This window comes from Cherax quadricarinatus, chromosome 49 (assembly GCF_038502225.1).
Source record: "Cherax quadricarinatus isolate ZL_2023a chromosome 49, ASM3850222v1, whole genome shotgun sequence".
NCBI classification, from domain to species: domain Eukaryota; kingdom Metazoa; phylum Arthropoda; class Malacostraca; order Decapoda; family Parastacidae; genus Cherax; species Cherax quadricarinatus.
The window spans coordinates 6175668-6183347 of NC_091340.1; the positions used below are offsets into that span (position 1 = coordinate 6175668).

The 7680-nt window shown below is 42.2% G+C and overlaps 1 protein-coding gene across 1 annotated transcript in view; it reads right to left on the minus strand.

The window, feature by feature from the left end:
* The window catches only part of LOC138850985 (uncharacterized), a 47953-nt gene extending 42879 nt beyond the window's left edge, over window positions 1–5074 (minus strand). The window contains exon 1 of the mRNA XM_070095150.1: window positions 5041–5074. The gene's annotated coding sequence lies outside the window, so the exon portion shown is untranslated. The remainder of the gene's footprint in view (window positions 1–5040) is intronic.
* Window positions 5075–7680: the final 2606 nt, after the last annotated feature.

The window sequence follows — 7680 nt, forward strand, 5'->3', positions numbered from 1 at the left end:
AAAACCTTTCCAATTAAGATAAACTGATTAGGAAAAAGATATCCCTTATCCCTTTCATTGCCTCCTACATATATCAATGCTCCTGATGCCATTGTCGCTCATGTAGATCTACGTACAGCGCCCTCAAAAATGCTGTGAGCTTGATGGTGGTACCAACATTCTTATATCAGTGTGAAGCTTGGGTTATGAATGTGAGGAGGAGGTTGAAGGCAGTGGTGATATCATGTCTGAAAGCAATGCGTGGTGTAAATATCACATAGATAATTCGTAGTTTGGAGAGCTGAGGAGGGACTGTTGAAGTGGTTTGAACATTTAAAGAGGTCAGAGAAAAATAGGAAGATCTGGAGGGTGTATAACTCATGAAATTGTAATAATCCAACTGCAAACAAACCTACCACACTCGCAGGAGATTCATCTATAAAAAACTTGCATTTGTGGCCACAGTGGTGGCCTATGCTAACCTCCCTATGGTGTATAAATATAACTAGTTAGATGAATTTTACTGTAGCCAGTTGGCCCAGTGGTTTACACACTGGCCTGGAGTTTTATGACTTACTTGCCATGAGTTCAAACCCCACCCATTCCATGTTTTGTTTTTTAGGGTGTATAAATCTGGAGTGGTGAGAAAGCGAGATAGAGGTAGCCCTAGGAAAGGATGGAGGGAGGGGGTAAAGGAGGTTTAGTGTGCAAATGGCTTGGACATTCAACAGGCATGCACGAGCATGTCAGATAGGAGTGGAGGCAAATGGTTTTTGGGACCTGACAAGATGATGAGTGTGAGCAAAGTAACATTTTGTGAAGGGATTCAGGGAAACCATTCAGCCAGCCTTTAGCCCTGTAGGTGGGAAGTACAGTGCCTGTACCCTGAAGAAGGGGTGGGTTATCAGCATGCCTCTGGTAAGACAGTGATGGAGTGAGTGGTGATGAAAGTGTTTCTTTTTCAGGTCACCCAGGAACACAGGAAGAACTTCAAACAATAAATGAAACTTGAAACTTGGAGTATACCTGGAGAGGGTTTTGGGGGTCAATGCCCCTGTGGCCCGTCTGTGACCAGGTCTCATGGTGGATCAGGGCCAGATCAACCAGGAGAAACCCAAAATATTTCTTTTTCTTATGCCAAATCTAGGGCAAAAACCACATCCAGCACTGGATCCTTGCTTAAACAAAATGGGACTTACACAGATGACAGCAAAGAAATGAGTGAGATACTTCAGTTCCAGTATGACCCAGTGTTTAACTCTCTAACTGTCCAAACACAGATCTACGTTTGCACATGTAGCGCTCCGCCCTTGATTTTCTCCATAAGAAAAAATGTAAAAAAAAAAACGTTGATCAACGTTCGGAGCACTACGTGAGCAAACGTAGATCTACCTTTGGACAGTTTAAGGGTTAATGAGCTGTTAATCAGACTAAGGGATGACAATCTATGTGAATTTTTTTATGATTGAGACTCAAAATTTGGTTAATTCCAGAATTTCTGATATAACCCTAATACCACAGGACTTTGAAAAAGCAATCAATGATATGCCCATGCACTCTGCCTTAGGCCCAGACTCCTAGAACAACATGTTCATCAAGAACTGCAAGAAACCCCTTTCATGTGCCTTAAATATTCTATAGAGAGGGAGCAAAGACAAAGGGGTATCCCACAGTTACTAAAAACAATGGATATAGTCACACTCCACAAAGGTGGAAGTAAAGCAATACCACTAATGTCCCACATCATAAAAATCTTTGAAAGGGTTCTAAGAAGCAAGATCGCCAACCAACTGGACACCCAACAACTGCACAACCCAGGGCAGCATGGATTTAGAGCAATAAGTGTCAGGGGGCCCAAGACTGTGTGATGTCTCCAGCATACGTAAGGGGGATTACCAACAGACCCCTGACTGTCTTCAAGAGGGAGATGGACAGGCATCTGAAGTGAGTATCTGACAAGCTGAGCTGCGGTTTGTACGTCAGTTTGCAAGCAGCCAACAGTAACAGCCTGGTTCATCAGGCTCTGATCCACTGCAAGACCTGGTCGTGAACTGGGCTGCGTGGGCGTTGACCTCCGGAACACCTTCCAGGTATACACATGTAATTTCTTTATTTATTTAATTACTTATTTTACCTTACTAGCCATCTCCCAATGAATTAGAGCAACTAAAAAAAGAACACTTTCACCATTACTTTATCACTACCTTGAGAGAGGCATGTCAACATTACAATTCAGATGTCCCTTTAAGCCACATCTCCACACCCTCCTTCAAAGTACAGGCACCTTACGTCCCACCTCTAGAACTCAAGTCCGGCTAACCAATTTTCCTGAAACTCTTTATAAATGTTACCTTGCTCACATTCCAACAGCACATGAAGTCCTAAAAAACTCTTTTCTTTATGTACTCCTATCTAACATACACATACACATGCCTGATGGATACTCAAACTGCTTACATACATAACCTCTTTTATTTCCCCCTCCCTCCAACCTTCCATAGGACAACCAATTACTCGTCCTTCCTTCCACTTCAGATTTATATACCCTCCAAGTCATCCTATTTGCCTCTCTAAATGGCCAAACCCCCTCAACAACCCCTCCTCAGCCCTCTGGATGACAGTTTCTGTAATCTCACACCTCATAATCTCTAAAACCACAAATTATATGCCTAATTTTTAAACCACACATTGCTGTCAGACATGATCTCCACTGCCTCCAGCCTCCTCCTCACTGCAATGTTTAACACCCATGCTTCACACCCATACAAGAGCATTGGTACCACTATACTTTCATGGATAAGGTTCTGTGTCTCCACAGATGCCTCACCTTGTTCCCCCTCATCAGTTCATCGACCTGTCTGCTGACATACATACATTCCTATACATAAGATATATTAACTGTATAAATGGAGGGCTATCTAGAGCATGGGTGGGCAAAGTTTTCAGTGACATCAACTGGGAACTCTACCTGTCTGATAATGGTTTTGTAACAGCTTGTGTTTTCATCAGAGGAAAATGAACAAAGTTTTGCTCATTCAGCTGCATATACGTGAGTATATGGCTTGATCTTCGCGGGCCTCATGCGGCCCGCAGGCCGCAGTTTGCCCACCCCTGATCTAGAGTTTCTAATATCAACAGGCATCAATCTAATTAACAACTTAGGACATATCATATATACAGTACCTTGCTCCTTGACTGCCTTCTCCCTAACCAGAAGAAATGTCGCAAGCTCAACCTTCACATTTCTTCAGGCACTGCAGGTACATGGTGAATTCCTGTGTCCATCTCTCTTGAACATTAAAATGGTATAAAATACCGACAGGTTGTTAGGTAAGACACATATGCAACAGTTAGGTATCTTTATTATGAAACGTTTCGCCTACACAGTAGGCTTCTTCAGTCAAGTACAGAAAAGTTGATAGAAGCAGAAGATACTTGAAGACGATGTAATCAGTCCATCACCCTTAAAGTTTTGAGGTGGTCAGTCCCTCAGTCTGGAGAAGAACATTGTTCCATAGTATGAAACAATATAGTATGAAACAATGTATGAAACAATATAGTAAATACATAGTATTGTTTCATACTATGGAACAATGTTCTTCTCCAGACTGAGGGACTGACCACCTCAAAACTTTAAGGGTGATGGACTGATTACATCGTCTTCAAGTATCTTCTGCTTCTATCAACTTTTCTGTACTTGACTGAAGAAGCCTACTGTGTAGGCGAAACGTTTCATAATAAAGATACCTAACTGTTGCATATGTGTCTTACCTAACAGTCCATCTCTCTTACCAAATGCCTTTACTAGGAAAAGTTTGCTCTCATCATTTATATTTATAAAATGTACTCAAAGTTATTACAGTTTTCTGCAAAAACAATTAAAATAAATATTAAGATAGGTTCAGCATCTTATTTTCCTCACTAAAATAGTGCAATTAATCATATGGTAAAATGTCTAGATAAAAATTGACTGCCTTTTACTTTCCAGAGTCTGTATGACCCTTACATGTTTAGCACTTTCCCAGCCCCATGAATACAATATAATAATAATTTCCCCCTACATACATTTTTCCTTTCCCAACTTTTCTTTCCACACATTCCTTTTCTTCCTCATCAACTCTCCCTACCCCACATACTCTCCATATTCTTCCCTCCACACACTTTTTCCAAGTACCAATGTATGTCTCTATACAAATATAAGTTATTATATTTATTGTATAGTATAATAAAAACAATACACAAAATTGGAAAAAATGTCTGACAGTATTTTGTTAATCTTGCTGCTAATTACCCTAATAATTCTCTCGGGAAAGTTTGCTGAAGACATTGTCATAAAACCTCGATCTAATAGATTAACAGAGACAGCATCCACTGCAATGGAGTATGGGCAGAGGTATGGGGTATGGGCAGAGGTATGGGGTATGGGCAGAGGTATGGGGTATGGGCAGAGGTATGGGGTATAGGCAGAGGTATGGGGTATGGGCAGAGGTATGGGGTATGGGCAGAGGTACGGGGTATAGGCAGAGGTGGTATAAACCTTGGTAATAAATACCGACAAGAGGTATGGGGTATGGGCAGAGGTATGGGTATGTCCCCTTACATACGCTGCCCCACTTATGCTTAGCATTATAATAATAATAAAGGAAGCTCCAAACCCTTAGGGGGTCCACACATCACCTGAAGGATGTGAGATAATGCCGTTTGATCTACAATTCCTTGGATCAAGATCCCTCCTCCAGCATCAAGGCGGCGCGTCCTTGAATGTAGAAGCAAATAAGTAATAGGTACGAACTCGGTAATGACTTGAAACTAATTATTCATAATTACTGAGTTAAGCAATCATCAAGGCCAGTACCTTGATGCAGGTGAAGGGCTCTTGATCCAAGGGACCTGACACCTCCCCTCAAACACACTTCTAACCTCTTGTACTGTATTTCACTGCATTTAAGAGGAAGCGCTCAACCTGTAGGGTTCACACAGCGCCTGGGAAATAAGAGGCAAGGAGATCTGATCCGAGGAAGGGGAGGAGAGCTCCAATTCCTAGCATCAAAAGCACCTCACCGGATTCCTCAGCTTGTTGGTGTTGTTGTTGCTGGGGTTGTTAAAGGCCAACAAAACTTAAGCTTCACGCCACTCAAATTAACATTAAAATTAATACAAACCAACCAGGGGCCTAGAGCTATCATCCAACCAGGGTTGGATGATGATGTGTTGTAATCAACACATCAGGAGCTTGCAATGTTGCAGCAAAGAGGAGGAGGTTGAAGTAAATACGATCACAAGGAAGGTCCTAGCTGGAGTGATACTCCAGAAAGGAGAAATTCCAACTACTACTTAGATATGCAAAACTTGATGAAATTAAAACTGTATCAGGGTATACAACAAATTCCAGCCACACAATAGAGCGAAAAACTAATGTGAAGGACCTGGGAGTGATAATGTCAGAGGATTTCACCTTCAAAGACCACAATAATGTATCTATATCTGCTGAAAAATGATAGGATGAATAACGAGAACCTAAAAAACTAGGGATGCCAAGCCCATGATGATTCTCTTCATGAAAGTTAAGACACTTGTGCAACATCTGGTTATCTTTATTATAAACGTTTCGCCACCCAGTGGCTTTATCAATACAAATTCTTGGACATAATTAGAAAACAGAAGAACTATATACAAAAGATGAGGTAATCAGTCCCTCAGCCTTGGAGGTGGTGTTTACAACACCAGACTGATTACCTCATCTTTTGTATATAGTTCTTTTGTTTTCTAATTATGTCCAAGAATTTGTATTGATAAAGCCACTGGATGGCGAAACGTTTATAATAAAGATAACCAGATGTTGCACATGTGTCTTAACTTTCATCTTGTCGGTATTGTATACCTGTCTTGCACAACATGATTCTCTTCAAATCGCTTGTGCTTTTTAGGCTGGAATACTGCGGTACACTAACTGTCCCTTTCAAGGCAGGCGAAATTGCTGACCTGGAGAGTGTACAAAGAACTTTCACGGCACACATAAGTGCGATAAAGCACCTAAATTCCTGGGAATGGTTGAAATCCATTTATTTGTATTCCATGGAATGCAGGCGAGATAGATACATGATAATACACACTTGGAAAATCCTAGAGGGATTAGTACCAAACTTGCACACAAAAATCACTATGAAAGTCAAAGACTCGGCAGGAGATGTAACATTCTCCCCAATGAAAAGCAGAGGTGCCACGAATACACTGAGAGACAACACAATAAGTGTCAGGGGCCCAAGACTGTTCAACTGCCTCCCAGCATATATAAGGGGGATTACCAATAGACCCCTGGCTGTCTTCAAAAAGGCGCTGGACAGGCACCTAAAGTCAGTACCTGATCAGCCGGGCTGTGGTTCGTACGGCGATTTACGTGTGGCCAGCAGTAACCGCCTGGTTGATCAGATCCTGATCCACCACGAGGCCTGGTCTCAGGCCGGGCCGTGGGGGCGTTGACCCCCGGAACCCTTTCCAGGTATTTCCAGGTATAGTAACGTGTGTAAACCACCCAGGATAAGCCCCCTCCCCCCCCCCCAAAAAAAAAAGGTGACTTATTACATTGGGGTCCTTTACTGACGTAAAACTTGCATCTAGACCTAGCATGCTACTTAAAATATTGAGTATTAGTACAACTTGTGTAATTCATTACAGTCATAAGTACAATAAAACAGGCTGATAATGACAAATTGATCAACGATAAATAAATTATATAGAATATGCATCGGTTAATCATCTGAATTTTTGTGGAGTGTCAGATGGTGTGACCAAACCATGAGATTTTGCCTATAGAAAATATCGTACCCCTGAAATGCTGAAGCTCTTTTAAACTGCCCGTGCTGCATCCTGGGAGCGGATGACAGAGCTTCGGCAGACTGGGAAAATAAAAAACAGGGGTGCCACGAGTACGCTAAGAGACAACACAGTGTCAGGGGCCCAAGACTATTCGACTTTACCTCAACATTACAGAGGTACATAGTGGGTCCAGGGACTGTCCCTCAACATTATAGAGGTGCATATTGGGTCCAGGGACTGTACCTCAACATTATAGAGGTGCATATTGGGTCCAGGGACTGTACCTCAACATTATAGAGGTGCATATTGGGTCCAGGGACTGTACCTCAACATTATAGAGGTGCATATTGGGTCCAGGGACTGTACCTCAACATTATAGAGGTGCATATTGGGTCCAGGGACTGTACCTCAACATTATAGAGGTGCATATTGGGTCCAGGGACTGTACCTCAACATTATAGAGGTGCATATTGGGTCCAGGGACTGTATCTCAACATTATAGAGGTGCATATTGGGTCCAGGGACTGTACCTCAACATTATAGAGGTGCATATTGGGTCCAGGGACTGTACCTCAACATTATAGAGGTGCATATTGGGTCCAGGGACTGTACCTCAACATTATAGAGGTGCATATTGGGTCCAGGGACTGGGTCACAAAGTTCTGATAGCTGAACAAGTTACAATGGTAATGAACTATTTACATGTTTATATCTGGTTACAATTTTAATGAGTTATTTATGCAGACATTCATTCAGTCTCACACCCGTGAAGAGGCGGGGCCAGGAGCTGTGAATCGACTCCTGCAGCCACAATTAGGTGAGTACACACACACAAAGACAAAGACGACAGGATGTTCCAGAGATGGGACACAGCAACAAAGGGAC